We start from the raw sequence: 25,082 nt of genomic DNA on the forward strand, positions 1-25,082 counted from the left end.
CATCAGGTCCACCCCAGCTCACCACCCTACACACCTGACCATCAGGTCCACCCCAGCTCACCACCTCACACACCTGACCATCGACTCCACCCCAGCTCACCACCCTACACACCTGACCATCAGGTCCACCCCAGCTCACCAACCCTCACACCTGACCATCAGGTCCACCCCAGCACCACCCCACACACCTGACCATCAGCTCCACCCCAGCTCAGCACCCCACACACCTGACCATCGACTCCACCCCAGCTCACCACCCCACACACCTGACCATCAGGTCCACCCCAGCTCACCACCCCACACACCTGACCATCAGGTCCACCCCAGCTCACCACCCCACACACCTGACCATCAGCTCCACCCCAGCTCACCACCCCACACACCTGACCATCAGCTCCACCCCAGCTCACCACCCCACACACCTGACCATCGGCTCCACCCCAGCTCACCACCCCACACACCTGACCATCAGGTCCACCCAGCTCACTACCCCACACACCTGACCATCAGGCCCACCCAGCTCACCACCCCACACACCTGACCATCAGCTCCACCCCAGCTCACCATCCCTGGGAAGCCAATGTCCTTTGGCGGCCAACCTGCACCCTGCTCTGGGTCCTGGTGGTTGCAGGGCCCATGGGGCCTGTGCCATTGTCCACCCAGCTGTCCTCCTGACCTGGCTTCCTCTGGGGACAGCTGATGTCCGCTTTGGAAAGGCACAAGAGTTCAAGGGTGGAGTCTGGGCGGGTTGGACCGGGTGACAGCTATGAAGATGGTCTGCACCTGGGCTCATCGTTGCCGGGGAGGCCTTGGCTGGGTCAGGTGGTCCTGGGACCCTCTCTGTGGGGTCAGATGGGCAGGGGTGACGTGCAGTCAGTGCACAGTCGGGGCACAGTCAGTGGGACCCCGCCGCCATGCAGGTCGAGGGCCGCTGCTGGGGAGAGGAGTGGGTGTGTGCCTGTGGCCATGAGAGCGTATGCTGCCCCCTGCTGGCCCTGGAGGTGGGACAGTCCTCTTGCCCCTGGACATCCCGGACATCATGAGCACTGCTCGGGGCCAAGTTCTGGAGACCCACAGAGAACATGGGGGCAGAAGGCCCTGCAGCCTGAGGACCAAGGTCACCCGTGGGTCCAGCAGCCAGGAGCTGAGGCCTGGTGTTTCCAGGGACGACGGGTCCGCCCAGGACTGGAGCAGGATCAGCAGAGGCGCCCTTCACCCTCCGTCTGTGCCTTTCCCATGGGGCAGCCCTGCCACGGGGTGACCTTGGAATGCACCCTGGGCCTGCAGCTCCCTGAAAGGCCACGAGAGGCCAGGGTCCTGCTCCCAGCTTCCCGGGAGGCACGCCCCAGCGCTCCAGGCGTGTATTCCCGCCTCTGCCTCCTCCTGTGTTTCTCCGTGGTCTGTTTCCTTGGACTTTCTTCTTCGGCTGACCTCAGCCCCTGACCCTGCACTTGTCAGCCCAGCTTGACAAGGACCATGTTCGAGAAGCCAAAGAGACCCCCAGGGCTGCTGCCCTCCGTGCCAGCAGGTGGGAGGAGCACAGGGGCCAGGGCTGCGGCGACCTCGTGTCTGGAACACCAAGAGCCGGTCAGGGGCCATCGGACCTTCCCTTAACTTGGCCTCCCCGGTTGTTATCCGCCTGTGGCCTCACCCAGGGCTCTGTGCCTCCTCAGACAGCCTGCATGCAGCCTCTGGTGTGCGCAGCGGCCGGGTGACGTGCTGCTTCTGTTCTCCCTGCCTCTCCCACAGGCCTGTCCGCTCCTTCACTGGGAACCTTCAGGGGGCCTTGCTGGTGGTCATGGTGGCGCCCGCTTCCCGCCAGGGCTCTGCCTAGCTCTCTTGATGCTGGGCCAGATAGGTCTTTGGGGAGCTGCCCTGAGCGCTGCGGTCTGTTGAGCAGCCTCCTGAGCAGCCTCCCTGGCTCCTCCCAGAGGTGACCCCATTACCAATGTCCCGGGGGGCAGAATGCGCTCCCAGGAGCCCCTGGGCCCCTCCTCACCCCATCCGTGTAGGAGGGTACGGATCTTCGTCCCTCTGAGGTCTTGCCGCAGAGCCTTGCAAATGAACTGAGAAGAGTCAGGTGAACGGGACACGGTTTTCTCGAAGCTGCTCTTTTAATCTTGGTGTGTACCTAGGGGTCTCTCAGGAGAGGAAGGGAAATGCGGACAAGCCCTCGAGCACCGGAGAGTTCATCAGCCGAGTGACCAAAGAGCGACTCGTTCCTGAGGTGTGGAGTGATGCCGGGCAGGCGAGCATGCGGGGCAGTAAGGGGACGGGGCGACCCCAGGATGCCAGGGCCCCGTCTCCAGCATGACCCACGGTGCGGGAGCCTGGGAGGCAGGCCACAGGGACGCCAAGCCCTGCCGGAGGCTGAACAGGACGGGAGGGACCCTCCCTGCACCTCTGACCCCCAGTTGCCTTCAGCTCGAAATAGCCTTCACGCCAGCGTGGGTGTTCTTGCCGACTGCGTCCACCCTGGAGGACTCCGGCGCCCAGCGTGGCGGCCTCCCGGGCAGCTGGTGCGTTGCTCGTGTTCCGCTGGCCAGGACCACTGGCTGTGTCTTCACGCCTGTGCAGGGGCAGAGCCTGGCGGAGAGCCGGGCGCCCCCACAACCACCAGGGAGGCCCCCTGAAGGTTCTGAGTGACCCGCTGAGGTGGGCGCCCCTCCGCTGTGGCCGCAGCTTGGCTCTGCTTGCTGGGCGGGAATGCAGACATCTGTCTGGCCGTGGCGGCGCCCCTTGGTCAGTTGCTCATCCTGCCCCCACTGGACGGTGTCTGCTGAGCGCTGGATCATCGTAGGCAGACCCGTCAGGCACTTTGCGGGACGACATCGCCTCTTGGCGACATGAAACGCAAGTGTTTCTCATACCTCACTTTTGTTTTCTTGTTTTCGGCTTATTTTGATTTTTTTCCAGCCATAATGTTTGGATTACATGTAGATGAGTTGGTCAGGCTGCCTGAGTCCCCGCAGCAAACGTGCTGCCGCAGACACACGGCCCCCTCGCTGCCGCCCAGCCCCTCTGGCTTCGTTTCCCTGAGCTCGTCCCTGAGGACCCAGGAGTCTGTGTGGGTGGTGGAGAGCCTGCGCCCCGGCTCCGCACCCTGCGCCCGTGCCCCCAGGTCCGCGTCTCCACCCGTCAGTCCACGCAGGGACCGCGCAAGCGGTCTTGGCCGCTCCGACTTACAATATGCTTCGACATCTGCTGCCAAAGCCGGCCTCCGCCTGTCTCTGTTCCTCACATCCTCGGGGCTGTGTTTGCATGTTTATTTCTATGCAAATGCTGAGTCATCTGGTCTGGTTAAAAACACACAAAACACAAAACCAAAACACACTGCTGGCTCCTTCACGGGACTGCAAGGTAGGGCCTGAGCGAGCTCTGGGCTCCCTGCGCGGCTCCTGCTGGGGCGCTGTGTGCCTCCACTTGCTTCCTCTCGCGGGGCCGGGCTGACCTTCGCTGAGGCTTGGTGCTGCCTCCTTGGTGAGCGAGGGCTCCTAACCAAAGGACCTGGACGCTCGCCCTCGGGCCTGCACAGTTCACAGCCTCGTGCGAGCTCCTCGGCAGTCTGCCGGGCCTGGGGACTGGACCACGTCCTCACTCCTAGTTTGAACAGCCATGTGTGTGCATGTGTGCGCTTGTGCAGTGTGTAACTGGGTATGTGTAGATACACAAGTGTGCATGCGTGTGTGTGCTCGTGAGGATGTGTGTGCTTGTGGGGGGCATGTGCATGTAAGCACGTATGTGAGGAACATGTGTACACAGGTGCATGTGTGTCAGGGGCCCAGCATGCATGTGTGTGCATGCCTGAGCGTGTGTCAGGGCCCAGTGTGTGTGTGTGTGTGTGTGTGTGCTGTGTTGATGTGTGTGCACATCTGTGTGTCAGGGGCCCAGTGTGTGTGTGCACATCTGTGTGTCAGGGGCCTAGTGTGTGTGTGTGTGTGTGTATGTGTGTGTGCTGTGTGTGCACATCTGTGTGTCAGGGCCCAGTTGTGTGTATATGTGTGTGTGTACGTGTGTGTGCTGTGTGTATGTGTGTTCACATGTGTGTGCCAGGGGCCCAGTGTGTATGTGTGTGTGTGTGTGTGTGTGTGTGCTGTGTGGATGTATGCACATCTGTGTGTCAGGGCCCAGTGTGTGTGCGTGTGTTTGTGTGTGTGTGCGCGCTATGTGGATGTGTGCACATCTGTGTGTCAGGGGCCCAGTGTGTCTGTGTGTGTGTGTGTGTGTGTGTTCACATCTGTGTGTCAGGGGCCCAGTGTATGTGTGTGTGTGTGTGTGTGTTCACATCTGTGTGTCAGGGGCCCAGTGTGTGTGCGTGTGTTTGTGTGTGTGTGTGTGTGTCCACATCTGTGTGTCAGGGGCCCAGTGTGTGTGTTTGTGTGTGTGTGTGTGTGTCCACATCTGTGTGTCAGGGGCCCAGTGTGTGTGTGTGTGTGTGTGTGTGTGTCCACATCTGTGTGTCAGGGGCCCAGTGTGTGTGTGTGTGTGTGTGTGTGTGTGTGTGTCCACATCTGTGTGTCAGGGGCCCAGTGTGTGTGTGTGTGTGTGTGTGTGTGTGTTCACATCTGTGTGTCAGGGGCCCAGTGTGTGTGCGTGTGTTTGTGTGTGTGTGTGTGTGTGTGTGTCCACATCTGTGTGTCAGGGGCCCAGTGTGTGTGCGTGTGTTTGTGTGTGTGTGTGTGTGTGTGTGTCCACATCTGTGTGTCAGGGGCCCAGTGTGTGTGTGTGTGTGTGTATGCGTGCGTGTGCACATCTGTGTCAGGGCCCACCCTAGCCCTCTGTGGTGTGAGGGTCACCCTGAGGAGCTGAAGCAGAGTCGAGGATCCAGGCAGAGGCTCTCTGTGTCCCCTCCTCTGCTCAGAGTAGACCTGGCCAGGCCTCCTGGTCCTGAACCCTGGGGCTCCCTGTTGGGAGGCCCTCACTGGGGAGAGCAGCCAGCCAGGAGCGGCCCCAGCAGTCCTGCTGCCCAGTCGTCTCCCTCGTTCACTGGCCCATGGAGGTCTGCACCCTCTCCTCCCTGAGGAGACGCAGAGTCCCCGTCACTGGGCCATGGCTCGGAGACCCAGGCTCTGGTCCCAGTGCTACAGAGTCCCCGTCACTGGGGCTGTGACTTGGAGACCCAGGCTCTGGTCCCAGCCCTGCAGAGTCCCCCGTCACTGGGGCTGTGACTCGGAGACCCAGGCTCTGGTCCCAGTGCTACAGAGTCCCCGTCACTGGGCTGTGACTTGGAGACCCAGGCTCTGGTCCCAGCCCTGCAGAGTCCCCCGTCACTGGGGCTGTGACTCGGAGACCCAGGCTCTGGTCCCAGCCCTGCAGAGTCCCCCGTCACTGGGGCTGTGACTCGGAGACCCAGGCTCTGGTCCCAGCCCTGCAGAGTCCCCGTCACTGGGGCTGTGACTCGGAGACCCAGGCTCTGGTCCCAGCCCTGCAGAGTCCCCCGTCACTGGGGCTGTGACTTGGAGACCCAGGCTCTGGTCCCGGCCCTGCAGAGTCCCCGTCACTGGGGCTGTGACTTGGAGACCCAGGCTCTGGTCCCGGCCCTGCAGAGTCCCCGTCACTGGGGCTGTGACTTGGAGACCCAGGCTCTGGTCCCAGTGCTACAGAGTCCCCGTCACTGGGGCTGTGACTTGGAGACCCAGGCTCTGGTCCCAGTGCTACAGAGTCCCCCGTCACTGGGGCTGTGACTTGGAGACCCAGGCTCTGGTCCTGGCCCTGCAGAGTCCCCGTCACTGGTGCTGTGACTTGGAGACCCAGGCTCTGGTCCCAGTGCTACAGAGTCCCCCGTCACTGGGGCTGTGACTTGGAGACCCAGGCTCTGGTCCCAGTGCTACAGAGTCCCCCGTCACTGGGGCTGTGACTTGGAGACCCAGGCTCTGGTCCCAGTGCTACAGAGTCCCCCCTCACTGGGGCTGTGACTTGGAGACCCAGACTCTGGTCCCAGCCCTGCAGAGTCCCCGTCACTGGGGTTGTGACTCGGAGACCCAGGCTCTGGTCCCAGTGCTACAGAGTCCCCGTCACTGGGCTGTGACTTGGAGACCCAGGCTCTGGTCCCAGTGCTACAGAGTCCCCGTCACTGGGCTGTGACTTGGAGACCCAGGCTCTGGTCCCAGTGCTACAGAGTCCCCCGTCACTGGGCTGTGACTTGGAGACCCAGGCTCTGGTCCCAGCCCTGCAGAGTCCCCCGTCACTGGGGCTGTGACTTGGAGACCCAGGCTCTGGTCCCAGTGCTACAGAGTCCCCGTCACTGGGCTGTGACTTGGAGACCCAGGCTCTGGTCCCAGCCCTGCAGAGTCCCCGTCACTGGGGGTTGTGACTCGGAGACCCAGGCTCTGGTCCCAGTGCTACAGAGTCCCCGTCACTGGGGCTGTGACTTGGAGACCCAGGCTCTGGTCCCGGCCCTGCAGAGTCCCCGTCACTGGGGCTGTGACTTGGAGACCCAGGCTCTGGTCCCAGTGCTACAGAGTCCCCCGTCACTGGGGCTGTGACTTGGAGACCCAGGCTCTGGTCCCGGCCCTGCAGAGTCCCCGTCACTGGGGCTGTGACTTGGAGACCCAGGCTCTGGTCCCGGCCCTGCAGAGTCCCCATCACTGGGGCTGTGACTTGGAGACCCAGGCTCTGGTCCCAGTGCTACAGAGTCCCCGTCACTGGGCTGTGACTTGGAGACCCAGGCTCTGGTCCCAGTGCTACAGAGTCCCCCGTCACTGGGGCTGTGACTTGGAGACCCAGGCTCTGGTCCTGGCCCTGCAGAGTCCCCGTCACTGGTGCTGTGACTTGGAGACCCAGGCTCTGGTCCCAGTGCTACAGAGTCCCCGTCACTGGGGCTGTGACTTGGAGACCCAGGCTCTGGTCCCAGTGCTACAGAGTCCCCCGTCACTGGGGCTGTGACTTGGAGACCCAGGCTCTGGTCCCAGTGCTACAGAGTCCCCCCTCACTGGGGCTGTGACTTGGAGACCCAGACTCTGGTCCCAGCCCTGCAGAGTCCCCGTCACTGGGGCTGTGACTTGGAGACCCAGGCTCTGGTCCTGGCCCTGCAGAGTCCCCGTCACTGGGGCTGTGACTTGGAGACCCAGGCTCTGGTCCCAGCCCTGCAGAGTCCCCGTCACTGGGGCTGTGACTCGGAGACCCAGGCTCTGGTCCCAGTGCTACAGAGTCCCCGTCACTGGGCTGTGACTTGGAGACCCAGGCTCTGGTCCCAGCCCTGCAGAGTCCCCGTCACTGGGGTTGTGACTCGGAGACCCAGGCTCTGGTCCCAGTGCTACAGAGTCCCCGTCACTGGGGCTGTGACTTGGAGACCCAGGCTCTGGTCCCGGCCCTGCAGAGTCCCCGTCACTGGGGCTGTGACTTGGAGACCCAGGCTCTGGTCCCAGTGCTACAGAGTCCCCGTCACTGGGGCTGTGACTTGGAGACCCAGGCTCTGGACCAGTGCTACAGAGTCCCCCGTCACTGGGGCTGTGACTTGGAGACCCAGGCTCTGGTCCTGGCCCTGCAGAGTCCCCGTCACTGGTGCTGTGACTTGGAGACCCAGGCTCTGGTCCCAGTGCTACAGAGTCCCCCGTCACTGGGGCTGTGACTTGGAGACCCAGGCTCTGGTCCCAGTGCTACAGAGTCCCCCGTCACTGGGGTTGTGACTTGGAGACCCAGGCTCTGGTCCCGGCCCTGCAGAGTCCCCCGTCACTGGGGCTGTGATTGGAGACCCAGGCTCTGGTCCCAGTGCTACAGAGTCCCCCGTCACTGGGGCTGTGACTTGGAGACCCAGGCTCTGGTCCCAGTGCTACAGAGTCCTCGTCACTGGGGCTGTGACTTGGAGACCCAGGCTCTGGTCCCAGTGCTACAGAGTCCCCGTCACTGGGGCTGTGACTTGGAGACCCAGGCTCTGGTCCCAGCCCTGCAGAGTCCCCCGTCACTGGGGCTGTGACTTGGAGACCCAGGCTCTGGTCCCGGCCCTGCAGAGTCCCCCGTCACTGAGGCTGTGACTTGGAGACCCAGGCTCTGGTCCCGGCCCTGCAGAGTCCCCGTCACTGGGGCTGTGACTTGGAGACCCAGGCTCTGGTCCCGGCCCTGCAGAGTCCCCGTCACTGGGCTGTGACTTGGAGACCCAGCCTCTGGTCCTGGCCCTGCAGAGTCCCCGTCACTGGGGCTGTGACTTGGAGACCCAGGCTCTGGTCCCAGTGCTACAGAGTCCCCCGTCACTGGGGCGTGACTTGGAGACCCAGGCTCTGGTCCCTGCCTGCAGAGTCCCCCGTCACTGGGCTGTGACTTGGAGACCCAGGCTCTGGTCCCGGCCCTGCAGAGTCCCCGTCACTAGGGCTGTGACTTGGAGACCCAGGCTCTGGTCCCAGTGCTACAGAGTCCCCGTCACTGGGGCTGTGACTTGGAGACCCAGGCTCTGGTCCCAGTGCTACAGAGTCCCCCGTCACTGGGGCTGTGACTTGGAGACCCAGGCTCTGGTCCTGGCCCTGCAGAGTCCCCGTCACTGGTGCTGTGACTTGGAGACCCAGGCTCTGGTCCCAGTGCTACAGAGTCCCCGTCACTGGGGCTGTGACTTGGAGACCCAGGCTCTGGTCCGGGCCCTGCACACCCACAGGAAGCCCCTTCTTGCTTCTCTGGGCTGCAGCTCTGGAGCTCCCGAGAGGCCCGAGAGAAGCCGTCCTTCCTCTGCAGACCTGCTGTGGCCGCGGTCCCTGTTCCCGTGGTCGGCTCCTCCTGAGCCCGTTTGGTGATAGCCCTGAGCAGCCTTCGTTTCCTCCTTTCGGGGCATTTCATCTCCTCTGTACCCGGAGCTGTTTTCTCATCATTATTTCTTGTTCTGTGTTTCTCTTCTCTCATTCTTTGTCTTGTTTAGATTTGCTAATGGTTTCTCTGTTCTGTTGCTGTTCATTTTATTTTATTTCTAAGAATCAGCTTTTGGATTTATTTATGGATCCTGTTGGTTTTTGTTTCCCAAATCTGAAGTCCTGTTAAATCCTCAGCCTGCCTAACTCGGGGTTTCGCTCAGACCCTGGGTCCCTGTCGGCCCTGGCTGTGCTCTTGCTCACCTGCGGGTGGGTTAGGCTGGTGTCCTCCCTGGGCACCTCTCCACTGTCCAGTCGCCTCTATGGTGTGCCAGGAAGTGCCGCCCACGTCACTGCAGCACGTTCCCCTGTGCCACAGCCGCAGAGCCCACGGGAAGGTCCTGTCCCTCGGCAGGGGGGGCAGGGTGGGAGGAGGATTCGGGGAGCTGGAGTTTGGTGGGAGAGAGCGTGGAGGGTGTGAGGCGTCTGGTCCTGCCGTGCCCACAGGACGCCGGGCATCACTGGGGAAGAAGGCCCTGTGTGTGGTCATCTTTGCACACCACGTCTCAGGCTGCGCCAGTGGTGTCAGGGGTCTGAGCAAGGAGCCACAGAGGCAGGCAGTGGCCTCGAGAATCAGCGGGCACTCCACCGTGTCCACACCTGGATCTGCCTCCTGAATGCGCTGTCCTCGCCACTGCCATCCAGTTCCTGAGAGGGGAAGTGACCAGCGTCCAGACGGGAGGCGCTCTGGTCCACCATGTTGATTCAGTGTCTGGCGGGGCACTGTGAGCCACAGCTCCTCTTCTGGACTTAGTGGGGCCTCTTTTGAGGTACAGGCAATGTGTGCAGCTGCCCACGGGCTCCTGGGATGTGTTGTATACCCCTGAACTGGAGCGGCAGCATGGACAGCCAGCGGGGGCCGTGCTGTCACCCCCAGGAGCGCCCCTCCTGCTCTCCTGGCACACCGTGAGACCGCCGCTGTGGGGGTGACTGGTCCTCAGCAGCGTCCCGCCTGCACTGCCTTCCGCCTGGAGCGCAGCCCCACCAGCAGCGAGATCCGGGCCTCCCTCCTCCTCTCCTGATCTTCACTTGGCCTGTTTCCAGGCAGTGAGGGGCTCAAGGCCACACTCTGAAGCGTTCTGACGACGCGTGAGACCCGCCCTCCGGGGACATGGTGGCCTGTTGCCATGGTGGCCCGCGTCCTTCCCCAGAGGCACCGCGGCTCTGCTGCCACACGGTGCTCATGGTGCCGGAGCTGCCTGAAGTCAGCAGCAGCCGCTCAAGCGATGGTCTGTCCAGATGGCACTGCCCGGAGTCACATGGGCCTGGGCAGCTCCTCAGAGCCCAGGGGCCCTGCAGTTCCAGACCGGCCCCCTCTGCTCCGCTCCTAAACAAACCCTCCGTGCTGCCCCAGCTCTGCCTGTGCCCTGGCTGCGGGCGGCGTTGGTGCGTCCACTTTGCTTTTTTGTTTGTTTGTTATCTTGCAGATTTAAACAAGGACTTGGCGTGGACAGGGGGACACACACTAGAAGTGTAGCCTGGACTCCTGAGTGTCGGGCTGGGCTGCCTCGGGGCCTTTGCCATGAGACCATGGTGTTGGAGGAGCTGCGAGTGCACCTCACAGCCTCCCAGAGGGCGGCAGGTCCCGGGTCAGCTGACCCCAGCAGAAGCCCCACGTGAGCCCCTCCGCTGGTGGCAGTGGTCAGTGTCAGTGTGGTCACACAGCAGGGCCCCGGCTGCTCCCTGTGCTGGGCTTCCCGGGCCGGGGCCTCTGGTGAGGGATCCACGCTGTGGCTTCAGTGTTCAGCCTGGGGCTGCAAACGTCCCAGCAGCTGCTCACTGACTCCAGAGAGAGCTTGGAGGACTCAACAGAGGGGCGTCGGACACCTTGGTGCTCACGCGCTCCACGGTGGTGCGGCCAGGTGCCATGCAGGCCGCTCGCGCCCAGCAGGGGAGCGCTAGTCTGGGCGGGCGGCCGGCCGCTGCAGGGCGGATCTCCTCCATGCTGTGCGGACTCACTCCCTGACAACCGAGGCCTCTGTTCAGATTCCCTCCCCAGGTCAGGAGAAGAGGGGCGTGGTGGCTTCCCTCCCTGCCACGTTCTCCTAAAGACCTTCCTGTCCACCTGCAGCTTTCCCTGGCACCGGTGGGTGGACACTTCGCCAAAAGCAAGTCTCTGAGCTTGGAAGTTGGAAGCCACGAGCCAGGCAGAGCAGGGGCTGGACACTTGTGTCCCACCCTGGGGGTGCTCACAGGGTGGACTGAGGGGGGGTCAGCGTGTGGCTGCAGATGGCCAGTGTTCCCCAAGGCTTGTCCAGGGGGCTGCTGCCCGGTGGGAGGTGGGGCTGGGGGCGGGGTGCGGGGTCTTCACAGCCCTCCTGACTGTTCTGCAGTTACTGGACCATCCTCGAATGAATCTTGAATTTTGGAAGTTTCATCATGCCCTGGTTTTCTTTTTCTTTTCTTTTTTTAAAAATACTTTTAGTTGTAGGTGGACACCATGCCTTTATTTTATCTATTCATTTTGATGAGGCGCCGAGGCTCGAACCCTAGCAGTGCGTCACACGTGCTAGGCAAGCGCCCCGCCACCGAGCCGCAGCCCAGCCCGGGCCTGGTTGTCGGATCCTCAGTGCGGAGCTGTGCGCAGCCTGGTCTGAGGAGAGCTCGTTCCTGCCTCCCTTCCCCAGTTCCCGTTTTGTTCATGGAGATTTTCTGAAAAAATCTTTTTCTTCCAATTATCCAGCAGTGCAGCAATTTCACTCTGGGTTTTTCTTTACTTAAAGAAAAGAGCTCTGGGGTTGGGACGGTGGCTCGGTGGCCACACCAGAGGGAAGGACGCCTCCCCGTGGAGGGAGGGCAGGTGCAGAAGCCACAATTCACTCAGGAGAAAAAGACAAGCCCAGTAGAGACAGAAGCGCACAAAATATGAATAAACGTAAAGCACAGACAAAAGTGAACGTGCGCCTGCAGTAAGATCAGCGTAGCCTCACTAAGCGCCAAAGGTCCCCCGGCTGGAGCCAAAGCAGACGGAAAGGACAGAGGTAAGTGACTCCAAAAGTTCAGACAGAAACGTAGGAACAAGTCTAGGAGAAACGCGAGACAGGGAGGCATAGGGCAGAGGGCAGGGGGCAGGGGGCAGAGGGCAGGGGGCAGGGGGCAGGGGGCAGGGGGCAGGGGGCAGGGGCAGTGGGCAGAGGCTTTGTCCTGGTGTCAGACAAGGTTGAAGTCAGAAACGGGAGGAGCAGCATCATCACTGTGAAAGTGGGAGCAGCAGTAACAGTGGACGCCAGCCTGCCCCAGGCACGGGCTGACCAGGCTCCAGTGCAGCTTCCGGTTCTGAGAGCCCTGGAGACCCTCACACCTCGAGTGGACATTCAGCATAGTCCCCAAAGTAGAACCAGTGCAGGCAAGAGTCGGTGGTCAGTCAGAGAGTGACAGCCCAGCCAGAGACGGAGGCACAGCCACCTGGAGAGACGCTGCGCCTCAACTCCCGGGCTCAGCACGAAACCAAACCGGAAGTGTCGCGCTCAGGTTTCACAGCGCACCTAGCGAGAAGAAAGCAGGTTCGCATCACTGCCAAGAGCCCCGAGGGCAAGGAAGCAGGTGAGATACAGGCCAGGCCTAATGGCCACCCATCTCAGAGAAGAACCTGAGATTGGCACGAGGAAGCCCTTACCAGAGGCAGGAAAGAGGAGACCACTCTCCCAAGCTCGGTGAGCAGACCCCCGACTGGGAAGGCAGAGGGCACCAGCACCCGCCCAAAAGGCACGGCCGCCGCACACGCTTGTGTGAGGTCCTGGCAGCCGCGCCTTCCTGGCCCTCAGGGAAGGAGCGGACCCCAGGTGGGGTGGGCCCAGCATGCCCGTCTCCACAGCCGACACAGGGACGTCGGTCGGCCCCCGGCCCAGCACACCAGCCCCGCTTCACAGGGAACACGTGAGGGATGCAGGAGAACAAGGAGGCCCAGCCCAGCGCCCCGGAGGAGAGGGCTCGACCTGACAGGGGTGGCGTGGACGTGAGAACCACAGACCCACCCTGCTGGGTGAAAGTCTTCAGTAGAACATCGTCAGTCGAGGCTGTCAGCACACAGAACAGCCGCGTGCGGTCAGGAGGGTCATCCCAGGAGTCCACGGTTCAACTCTGAGGTTCACTCTGCCCTCAATCGGCTCATTACTGGCGTAGAGGGAAAACAAATCATCCCAGAGGAGCCTAAAAGGCATTTGGCGGAATCCATAGCCGCCTTGATCCAAGACCCTGAGTCATCGAGGGGCGCCTGGGCCTTTCCCAAGAGCCGCCTCAGTCAGGAGGGGCCGTGCTCGACGCCAACCTGATGCCTTTGGAGGGCAGGAGGGGACGGACCAACAGTGGGACAGCCTGTTGAGCGGCGGGGCAGCACCCCTTCCCCCTGGGAGTCACTCTGGACACCCGGAGCACGGGACAAACCAGATCAGGAGGCGGGCCAGACGCCGAGTAGACGGGGCAATACTCGCAGGGCTGGCGACCGCAGGAGAACAGGCTCCACTTGCAAACCCACAGACCAAAGCCCAGGCGGGAACCCACCGGAAACCACGGAAAACCACGAATGTCCCTGAAGCCAGGGCCAGGAGGCTGGGGAAGACGAGCACGCGCTCTGGGTAGAAAGGCTCAGTGCTACGAGGGGCTGGTCCTCCCCGAGGGCCCGGGCACCCGGAGGCACACTCACGTGGCCTGGGCACCCGGAGGCAGGCCCACGTGGCCGGACAGCAAGCGTCCTTCCTCGGGTGTGAGAAGCAGACACACATGGATTCCAAGTGTGTCTGCGTGGGAGCGAGCACAGACGGGCCCCTAGCCCACAGCAGCCCAGGGCTAGAGCCGGCAGCCCACCACCAAGGAGCGTCCTGCAGCAGGCAACGCCAGGGACAAATGGACGTGGACTGCACCACGCCCGGTTCATGCTGGAGAAATCAACACGCTGCAGAGAAAAGCAAGGCGAGCCCAGAACCTTCCAGCAGAACGCAGGACTGCAAACTCCCCTCATGGCCAGGCCGTGGGGGGCGGAGCCCAGGGAAGCGGCACGCACCCTGCCTGGCAGCAGAGGGAGCAATCCCGGGCCAGCACAGGAAGGTAAGGAAAGCACGTCAGTGCCACAGGCAAGTTCAGACCGCACCCTCGGTGGAGGGCGGGCCAGCGGGGCTGCACCCGGGACCTGGGAGGGGCAGGTCAGAGGCTGGGGGCCAGGCGTCTGCCAGGGCATGGGTGATGCTGTCCCCTACGTCCCCCACACGCTTCCTGTGGAAAGTGAGGCCCTTCCACCAGCCTGCCGGTCAGAGTCCCAAGCCTAACTTGGACTGGGCACGAGGTGGGCACCAGGTGTGCACCAGCCCCCGACGGCGCCTGTGACCCTCACCGTTGTGTGCGAGGTGACATTGCCGTTCCAGCCCCGTCCCCTGGAGGAGCTGAGTTTCCGTCTGACTCACTGTGGGGTTTGAGCACAGCTGTTCCTGAGTTGGCCCCCGTGGGCACCTGGGTCTGGTCGTTTCTGGCCAGAGATGTGGGCAGCCTGCCTGCCAGGACAGGGCTTATGTCCAGGACTGGATGGGCCCTTCCCAGTGCAGCTCTGCCCAGAGGGCACCTGCTGCCTCCAGCGTGCCAGGCAGGGAGCAGGCCAGGGCTGTGCGGGGCACCCAGGGCGGCTCCCAGGGCTTGGTTGGGCGGGTGTGTGTCCACAGCCCAGCACCAGATGCCATGGCAGTTCCCTTGGGTGTGCCTGGGGCTCCAGCTCATGGCAAGGCCCACTTGAGGGCCCTGTGGAGGCATGAGGAGCTGACGGGGGCTAGGAGAGTCTCTCCACAGTGCCAGTGCCGTGAAGAGCAGCCACCTCTCCATCCCACAAGTCTGTGGAACCTCCGCCCCACCTCGTCCCTCCTCCCCCAGGTGCCAGGCAGGAACATGCCTTTAGGAAAGGGGTGTATTGGGGAGCAGGGCCAGGGACTGGGTGCAGAGCTCCTGACCGCACCAAGGCCCCCAGAAGGTCATGCTGGTGCAGTCAGGAGCGGCCCATGGCCCAGGTCAGCCAGCCCGTGGGGCCCTGCCTCCCAGAGCCATTCCAAGGAGCTGTGATCTGGATGTCCCAAGTGGCCACCCGCTGCCGTCCAATTGGTCTGAGCAGAGGACGGGGCCTTGCGTCCTTCAAGAAGTTTCCGCAGTGGTGGGCATAGCTGGTCCAGGCCTGGGCTTCCGCAGAGATCTGATCCCCTGGTCCCAGGGACCAGGACCCACGTGGCCACAGGGCAGCCATGTCTGCAGCTGCTGGTTGGGGACATGCCTCAGCCCGGAAGGCCCTCTACTGCCAGGGAGGAGATCACCCTGTCTCCTCCACACTGTGTCTCCTGGACACTTTCAGCAGCCAGGGGCCGGCCTGCAAGCAGGGTACAGCTGCATGCAGAACCCCAACTCGAGGGCTCGGGATCCCCGAGTCCCTGCGGGGCTGCAGATCCCTCCTCCACACCCCAGATGAGAAGCTCAGGCCACCGACTCCACCACCAGGGCCGAGAGTCTTCACCCTGCGTCAGGGACCCACTGGAGTCCGAGGCCGCGGCCTGGAGACCCACCTATGTGGAGAGCTGTGAGCGCTGGCGCTGAGGCTCCTGGCCAGAGGCTGCCTGTGTGGCCACTCATTGCTCTGAAGAACTGGACTTGACAGTGTCTGTGGCCGCTGCCCTTCTTGCTTCGGGAAGAGAGAGTCCTCACCTCCACCTACCCCTCTGCCACCGCTCCGGGGAGGCGTGGGCCCTGCTATTTTGAGGTACCCTTTTCTCTTGGCGTCTCTCTCCCTCTGGAACAGCCTGGTTGATGAGGACACTTCCTGTTATTCTCTGAGCACCAAGCCCAGCACGCAGCTGTCGAGACGCAGGATCAGTCGGCTGTGACAAGAGGCACTGATTCGAGAGAAAAATGCCACAGTTCTACCCAACGAAGTTGGAGGCTAAACTGGGCCGTGTGCTGTGGCCTCGCTGTTGGGCAGTGGGCGTGACGGCTGTGTTGGGCCCTGCCCTCCTGGGCACCCGCTGCCCCGCTTCCCGAGCGAGGGAAGTGACCCGGAGGATCAGATGCTCACACCCCTGAGCCCCGGCACACCTCGGGCCCTGGTGGGCTGCTTCGTCTGCCTTCTGAGGCCAGCTGTGCTGGGAGCCGTGGGGGCTGCAGTGGCCCTGAGGGCCTGCCCAGGCCGGCCTAATGCAGTCACCAGAGGGGCCGGCTGATTCTGTGTGTCCTGAGGCTGATGGGCAGCACTGGAGGCCGCCTCCCGGCCCTCAGGGCTCTGGCCTGTCCGTACGCGGCTCAGCAGGGGTGGGTGAGACCCTCCTGGCAGGCGCCCGGGGAGTGGACTCTCGAGTCCGCCCTGGCTCAGACTGAGCTGCAGGAGCCCGCCACCGGTGGTCGGGAGGGAGTCCTTTGCCCGTGTCTGTCCCCGAGTCCACAGATGTGCGAACGCCACTCCTGCCCCTCCCCACTCCCCCGCGCAGCATCTCCTGACACCCGAGCCCGGCGTCTGGCCACGGCTGGCACCTGCACCGTGGGACCTGCACGGAGCCAGTCCCTGACTTCCGGGTGCTCTCCGGGAGTGACGGCCAGCTGACGGCCAGCGGTGGGGGCCATGGAACCTGGAAGCCGTGGGGCTGGGCCATGCCTCCTGCGGGGCTCGGGCATCGTGGAGGCCACACTGGGTGTGGACAGGGTGGCTGTGGTGAACACACAGGCAGGTGGCAGGGCTGGGGTCCCTCTCGGGAGCAGCGGGGCTGGCGTCATCGGCGTGTCACAGTGTGCCTGGGGGTCCCTGGAACACCTGCGTCAGCACTGGCCGCGGCCTGTCCTGGCTGGGCCTGCCTGGGCTGCAGAGGGGACTGCACCCCTTCCCTGTGCCCTGTGCTCCCTATGACCTGGATGCCCCTGCAGAACCCAGGTGTGGGTGGACACTGCCTGGACGTGGCCTGGGTCCTATTGCAGCTGGCCCACAGCCCTGGTGCTGCCTCCCCTGGCTGCTCGGCTGGACACAGCTCTTCAGGGCTCTGTCTCTGGACAGTTCCTCGTCATGGGTCTCCTTCCTGGATGACCCCAATTGGGGTCTGAAAAGGGTGGCCCAGTCCTCCTGTCCCAGCAGGCTTGGGTCAGTCAAGTTCAGGGTGGGAGTTCACTGAGGAGACCCCAAAGGGCAGGGGACTTTGTCCCTCCCAGGGGAGCCACCCTTTGGTCTTGAGGAAACTTTGTGTTTCCTCAGGGCCAGGTCTGGCCATCCTAGGCCGGGGAAGACTGGGCACCTCTGATGTTGCCGTGTGAGCAGCGGCCCTGGGTGGCGGTGTGGTCAGGAGTGTGCTGACCCAAGCTCCGAGGACCGGGCACCCCAGCAGGGCAGGCCCCTGTGAGTGGGCTGAATGGGTGAGGGGTGTGGGGGCTCTGCTGGCCTCACGTGGGAGCTCTCCGGCTCTGTGGCCACTGCCCCTGTCCCTCTGGGGCTGGAGTGGACCCTCCCGGCCCCAGCGGGCTGCACCTTTGGTCGGTCAGCCCGGGGGCTGCTTTGTAGTCCTCCAGGCTTTTCCTCAGAGTTTTGCAAGCTGCGAGTCTGCCTGTGGCACTGAGGCCCACGTCCATGCCACCCACCCCCATGATGTGGCGGCTGGGCAGGAAGAAGGGTGTGGACAGCATGTGCCCAGGGGCGGGAGCTGGGTCCGACCCCTGGGCGGGGAGGGGCTCCCTGGCTGCACGCCTGGTCTCAAGGCCTGGTCCTCACCTGGGTCCTGTGCCCTGCTTCTTCAGAGAGGTGTCTGGGGCTCCTCTGCAGGAGGGGCCCAAGGGAGGCCCGTCTCCAGACAGGTGCCCCTACGGAAGGCCACCTCCTGCAGGCACACCCGGGCCAGCCCCAGACGCTCCCTTAGAGGGAGAGCCCCCTGCAAGTCCAGACTGGGGTGGGGTGGCGGCTGCCGGCACCTGGCACATGGCCTGCCGAGCACCAACCACCACGGCAGCGGGCACCCCGAGCCGCTCAGGGAGGGAGGGAAAGGCACCTGCCACTCCTGCGGGCACGGGCTTTCAGTTTTCATCTTCTTGAAAAGGTAGGAAAGATGACGTCGCCAGCCGGTGACATCCCGGGTGTCGGAGCAGCAGGATCATGGGACTGAAGAGACCCAAAGGAGACAGAGGGCCAAAGTTTCTGCACAGGCCAAAGCCACCGTCCCTGGGTGCCGGGGGACCCCACTCCGCCTGTCCCGAAGGCCTCTCACCTCCTCCTGAGGACGTGGGGCCGGGGTGAGCAGGCGAGCTGGGGGCTTCTCCATGTGTACATGCCCTGGGCACAGGTCTCCCGGTCACAGCTGAGCCAGGGCAGGCTCACTGGCCAGTGTCCTTGAGAGGAGCTGTGCCCTGGAAGCAGGGAGCTGCGTCACGAGTACGAATCTCTCTTCAATGAACTGGAAAATGAAGAAGCTCCTGCGTTAGTTTCAGACACGTGGCATCAGGAGCGTCACGGGAAGGGGCCCGGCCAGCCCAGCTCCCCGGTGGCCTTATTGTTGAAATCTCAGGGAACCTTCTATTATTTGCTGAATATTCATAGCAGCATGAAAAATTAAGCATTCGTAATTTGCTCTGTACTCATTATTTATTAAGCTTATTTTTCTGTTGGTGAGGAGCTTCCAAACTTTCCCAAGGGAAAAAAAAAAAGGGGCAAGAATAACAGCCTTTGTATTTTGAGCTATTGAAATTAAAATCTGAATGATCTCCGTATCCAAAGTGAAAACTGAAAGAAGTGTTTACAAAGCAGATTGACTGAAAATGAGAAACGGAGGGACTTTTTGTCATGTGTTCTATAAATGTGAATTTTGTTCAGCTTACTCTTCAAAGTCCACTCTGAGCCTGATTTGCCCGGGGAGTCACCTGCTCTGCACGCGGATGCCGGGCTTGCTCGCGGGTCATCCCTTCCTCCCTGGTACGGAGAAGCTGCGCCGCCCCTGCAGGAGAGTGGGAGGCCTGGGTGCCGTGGCCCCAGGGCTGACCCTGCCCTGAAGCTGCCCTGGAGTGTCAGGATGAGGGGTGGCCATGGGGAATGGTGACCGGTGACCATGGGAACTGGTTTCCTGGGGCTGCAGCAACAAGTGACAGACTTTGGGGGGCAGCTGAAACCACACAGGCTGGTTCTCTCGCCAGGAGAGATCTGGCCCAGGAGTCTGAAGGGCTGCAGGGGCCGGCCCTTCCTCGGCCACCAGCCCCGGGCTCCGTGCTCCTTGGCTCGCAGATAAATCATCCTGAACTCTGCCTCTGCCCACATGGCTTCTCCCTGGGTGTCCCTCCGGGTCTCAGATCTCTTCCCCTATCTCATGAGGACTCCATCACTGCATGTAGGGCTACCCGAAATCCAGGGTGATCCCACCTGGAGACCCTCAACTTCATTATGTCTGCAAAGATCCTCTTTCCAAATTGGCCCCGTTGGCTGGGCCTGGGGTCAGGACTGGGCGTGTTTCACAGAATTCCACTCCGCGCCTGGGGATGGCAGACCTGAAGGAGCTCAGACTCGGGCTGCTGCACACTCAGTCCGGCTGGTTCTGAGGTTTTGGTACGAAGGGACTGGTCTGCAAGGGAGTGTCAGAAAAGTGCCCCCAAGGTCCAGGCTTGCAGCACAGGGAGGGAGAGGGAGCCTCCTACGGCCCAGGGGACACTGCTGTCCCCTGAGCCCACACTGGGAGCCAGCTGGCTGCCCTTGGAGGGTCACCCTTGCAGTGAAGCCCCAGTTCAGGCTGGGCCTGCAGCACCCCGCCTGGTTTTAATACTCCGCTTGCTCCGTCTTCTTATTCCACATATAACACCCTCCCCAGCATGGGGTCAGGGTCCAATCAGCTGTGGACAGGCTGTTTGGGATTAAGCAAAGGAAGGACACAGAAAGCAGCTGTCCATTCAGCGGATACATAGGCCAGCCCCTGCTCAGCCTTAGCCCAGCTCTCGCCGGGGGCCAGCTTGTGCCAGGAGGCCCAGAGGGTGCAGTCGGCTCCCTTCCCACTGCAACTGGGCGCGTGGGCAGGCCCCGAGCTGCGCTGTGCAGAGCCACACAGAAGGGCTGCAGGCCGCTGGGCCAGGGCACTGTGGGGTTCTGGTTCTGTCAAGGAAGCCGTGCCCCACCCCCAGGAGGGCAGGAGAGCTCAGCTTTATCTACGCCAGCAGGCCAGAGGAGCTGGTGCTCTGGACCCTGAGCTGGGGTGACGTGGGGCTTTTACAGGAGATTTGACGTCATTTCTTAACCATTTCGACGTTGGTGGGTTTGAATTCTTGGCCTACGTGACAAGGACCAAGCCCAGGGAATTTATGATAAGTAGTTCACAATAAACACCTGCAAGTGTTATCGCGAACTGGCCTTCACCACAGGCAGCAGGACTCAAGATGACTTGAGTTTACCTCCCTAAGAGCTGCATTTCTAAGAACCAAGCCTGCAAGGCCATACTTCAGACAGCACAGTCACTACAACTAAGTGACGTAGCCACATTCCTACAGAGTTCAGAAAGTCAGCCCTTTCCCCGGGCCCGGGCCCTTCATGACAGCGTTGGAATAGTTTCATCTTGTGTCCGGTCTGATTCCTGCATCGCTGCTCAGCAGGTCTGAGAAGGGTTTCTGTCACTTGCTGTTGTGATTCAATCTCAAACATACCCGGAAGCCGCCATGATACTGCAGGGAAGACCACCGTCCTGCTCACCCAGTCCACGCTGCCTCCAGCGACCCCGCTGGCGTCACGCGCGTGCGTGTGTCCTGGTCTTGGGATCCTGAGGGCCTCATGCCGAGTGCTTTCCCGGGGAGGGCGGGTTTCCTCCCCGGTCAGAAGTCGACAGCGCCGCGCCCAGCACAGTCAGGCGAGGCCAAGCGCTGCGCCCAGCGTGCTCCCTGCCTTCTCCCTCCGCGGGGCTCTAGGCCAAGGGTCCCACTCATCGCCCACCCTGGTCTTGGGTGTGGACCGTTTCCCAGTCTGCTTTGTTTCTGGGCTTGGTGTTTGCAGAGCAAGAGTGGGCTGTCCCTCGGGGTGGGTGTCCCCAGGGCCATCCCTTGGGGTCGGTGTGTCCAGGGCCATCCCTCGGGGTCAGCGTCCCCAGGACCATCCCTCAGGGTCGGTGTGTCCAGGGCCGTCCCTCGGGGTCAGTGTCCCCAGGGCCATCCCTCGGAGTCGGTCTGTCCAGGGCTGTCCCTCGGGGTCAGTGTGTCCAGGGTCATCCTGCAAGGTCAGTGTGCCCAGGCCCTCCCACAGGGTCAGTGTCCCCAGGGCCCTCCCATTGGGTCTGCTGGTCCACTCCAGTCTGACAGCTTGGCGGAGCGCCCTCTCCAGGAGTCTCCCACCTCCCTTCATTACGGGGTAAGGTGTCACTGCTTCCTGCCTCCCCTCAGAGGCCGAGGGTCTCTGGGCCTCCCCTCATTTCCGAGGCTGTGATTGACGCCCTTCCTCTTCACCTGTCCATCCTACAGGCTCTGTCAAGATGGCCGTCCTCCTCACAGGGCCACCTTTAGACCTTCTCGACTTGCTTTCCCCGGTTTCCGTGATACTGATTTCTGCCCTTGTTTTCGTTACTTCCTTGGTCCTGCTTATTCTCGTTGAGTCTCTCTCAGCTTCACGACTCCAGCTGCAGGAGTTTGGGTCACTGACCCTGGTCACCTCCGTGGTGCCTGGGCCACCAGCGCCCAGAGAGCTGGAGAAAGCACAGTCCCCGAGTTGTCTGCAGTGCTTCTGGAGGAGGCTGGCTGTTAGCCGGGGCCTCAGGGAAGAAGAGCCGCCCTCGCCCGGTGGCTGGGCAGCACCCAGTCTCCTGGGGCCTGAACAGAAGGACCTGCAGAGGGGCCGGCGTCCCGCCAGCCCTGCCCCTGGGGCCGGGCGGCTGACTCTGCCCTCCAGCACTGGCCTGGGTCCTCAGACCTTGGGCCTTGTGCGGAGTCGCCAGTCAGCTCTTCTGGTTGTCCAGCCGCAGTGGCAGGTCATGGGACAGCTCTGCCCCATGATTAGGGAGCCAGTCCCCGCGGGACCCACGTTTCTGTCAATCATCTACCCGTCTTTCAACTGTCCGCTGTCTCTCTCTCATCTATCCACTTTCATCTGTTATCTTGTCATCTGTCACCTATCATCCATCTCTCATCCATCTACCTATCACTCTCATCCATCTATCACCCATCTATCATCTACCTATCATCCATCTCTCATCCATCTACCTATCAACTCTTATCCATCTATCTATCATCTATCACCTACCTACCATCTATCTACCTACCATCTGTCTATCATCCATTTATCATTTAGGTATCATCTTTTATCCATCTATCTACCTATCATCTATCAATCATCTATCTTTCTGTCATCTACCTATCATCTATCATCTATCTATCTATCTACCTACCTATCATCTATCATATATTTACCTATCATCTATCTATCAATCATCTATCAACCATCCATCTATCTTCTATCTATCTTCTATGATGGTTATGTTTCTCTGGAGGATTTTGATTGATAAAATCAGTCTTGAAGTTTTGTTCTTTAAAGCAATCCAAGTGAAATGAAAAAGATAATTTGTTGTATGTTTATATCAATTTGAAATATTTATTCTTTTCCTTTATCTCGTATTAATTTTTTTTTGACCCACAGGCTATTCAGAAATGTGCTACTTAATTTCCAAATATGCAGCAGGGCAAGAGACTTTCCTGGACATCTGAGGAGAGTGGGTGAGCCTCTGCCCCCGCCACCCTATCCCTGTTATTGGCTGATCCTGCAGTGTTGGCAAAAAGGAAGCCCGGGAAACATTTCTTGCCAAAAGCGAGGATGTTGTTAGCTTTGACTCTCAGCTCTGGTGCTAACAAGTATCAGACATCCAGGACAATGGGCGTCCTAGGTACAGCAGGATAATAGCGGAAAGTTCTTAGCATTGCAACGTAGGATAGCTGCAAAAAATGTTTCTGGCTCTGTAACTTTTTAGTGCACAAAGAAGCCTCTGCAACTGACAAGCCTAGAACAATTTACAATGCCCCTATCATTTAACTTCCTGACTAGGAGACCCTATATAATAAACTCGCAGAGCTAGTTCTGGGTCACTGTTCCTCCATCAGAGTGCAGTGTCACACCTGGTCCCACCTTTTCATGAAAATACCTATCTTCTTTGTCTCAGTTTTTCTTTGTCTCCCATCACTCCTACTCGAGAATCTTTTGTTGATGCTGCACGCGTGGGTCACGGCAGACATCCTACAGCCTCAATTTTAAATCAATTCCCCTGTGATCAGAGAACACACCATGTGGTTCAATGTATTTTGAAATACATTGAGATTTGACTTTGGTTCAATGCATCAACTGTTTAGCCAAAGGCTCAAGGTGCACTCGGAAAGAATGTGTATTCTGGTCCTAGGGGGTGCTTCGTAAATGACATTAGGTAAATATGAATGGTGGTCACTTAGAGCTTTATCCTATTGCTTTGTCTTCTTGTTCTGTGAATTAGTAAAAGAGATGCGCTTAAATATCCAATTATGATTGAAATTTGTTATTTCTCCTTTTAATTCTCATTATCACTTTATTATTTTGAGGTGCTTTTATTAGGTGCATACATATTTGTGATTCTCATGTCTTACTCGTGAACTGGTCCTTCGTCTCTGGTAGTACTCCTGGTCTGAACTGTTTGTTTGATGTTATTTAATAAGTAATTAATATTAACTTACACCAGATGTTTTGTGTTTTATTATTGGCATTTTTGTCTTTTTTCATCATTTTTCTCTCAAATGATGTCACATTTTATTTAGAATATTATCTTCTCTAAGTAGCAAATTATGCTGGGTTTTTTTTTTTTTTAATGTCTTCAAATCTAGTACGACAACCTCTGCCTTTTAGTTGGGGGATTCAGTTCATTTACATTTCACTTAACTACTGATGTGGTTGGATTTATGTCTGCCACTTTGTTTTTTGTTTCCTTTGCCTCTTTCTATTTTATTCTTGGTTCCTTCTTTCCTGTCTCCTTTAAGGTTAATTGAATATATTTTATTTCCCCTGGTGGCTTTCCACCGTTCTCAGACTCAGGATGTGAATCCTCAACTTTTCACGCTCAGCCTACGTATTGAACCAGGTCACCAGAACCGTAAGCACCTTCGGCAGAACAGCTCCGGGCCACCTCCCTGCTCCGCCTGCCTGTTCTATGTATTTTAGATCCGCTTGCATCACACACTCCGAAGCATAATGTTGTCATTTCAACTCTAAGTAACTGAGAACAAAGCAATAGTCCTTGGCTGTCTCTGACACGGTAGCGCCCTGGTCGCTGCGTAGATCCGCCCGCCCACCCTCCACCGCCCTCCACCCTCTTTGGCCTCTGATGAGCTGTGTCCTGGGAGCGGGTTTCTGGTTACACATTCTTAAACACTGTCCCGTCTGAAGACACGGCTTGTCTTGGTTTTGAAGCTGCCTGCTGGGCCCTGGGCTGCTTCAGAGTTCTTGCTGTGGTTTCCAGGAATTTGCCTGAGATGTGTTTCCGTGTGGTTTCTTTACATTTATTCCTTCTCGGCTGTGCTGGGCTTCTGGGATTTGTAAATATGTTTCCACGAAACTGAGGAAACCTTCAGCCCTTCTTTCTTTGAAACCTTTTTGCTCCGTGGTCTGTCTTCCTACTTCTGGGACTGGGGATAAATGTCTTTAGGCCACTTGTATTTTTACCCCGTGTGCATTTTAAAAACCGCTCTCTCCCTGGTCTTCAGATTGGGTGGGTTCTGTGGATGCAGAGATGCGCCGGGGCATCCGCGGTGGTGACTGAGCCCGTTCTGCCTGGGTTCCCTCCCGGCGGCCGGGCCCTTTCAACTGCTGTTCGAGGCCTGGGCTCTCTGCTGCAGAAGCCCAAACGCTGGCCCCCCGTCCTCCCCACGTCTGCAGGAGCAGAGGAGCCCTTCCACCTGTAGCAAGCGGGCCTCAGCCCCAGGGCACCAGGCTCCCCATCAGGCGGTGGCCCTGCAGGCTGCCCAGATGGGCTGGGCGCCCTCAGGCACACACAGCGGCCAACTCTGCGCTCCGCAGCCTCCCGGGACAGGCCGATGCCATGTGACCACTGCTGCCCAAGGACGTCCCCACCCTTGGAGGAAGAGGCTGCCTGTCCTGGGGTCACCCAGCTCCACCCCCCGAGCTCCCGGCTCCCGGGTGGGGACGACCCCTCCCTTAGCTGAGCTGACCTCTGGGAGCTGCAGGCTCACCCTGGGCCCCCGCTGGCGGGACCTCGCCTGGTGCCCACCTCAGTGAGCAGTGGCATTATGGGCCACCCAAGTGCTCTGCTGTTCTGGTTGGGTGGCCATCCAAGTGAC

Source organism: Sciurus carolinensis, unplaced genomic scaffold (genome assembly GCF_902686445.1).
Source record: "Sciurus carolinensis unplaced genomic scaffold, mSciCar1.2, whole genome shotgun sequence".
NCBI lineage: Eukaryota > Metazoa > Chordata > Mammalia > Rodentia > Sciuridae > Sciurus > Sciurus carolinensis.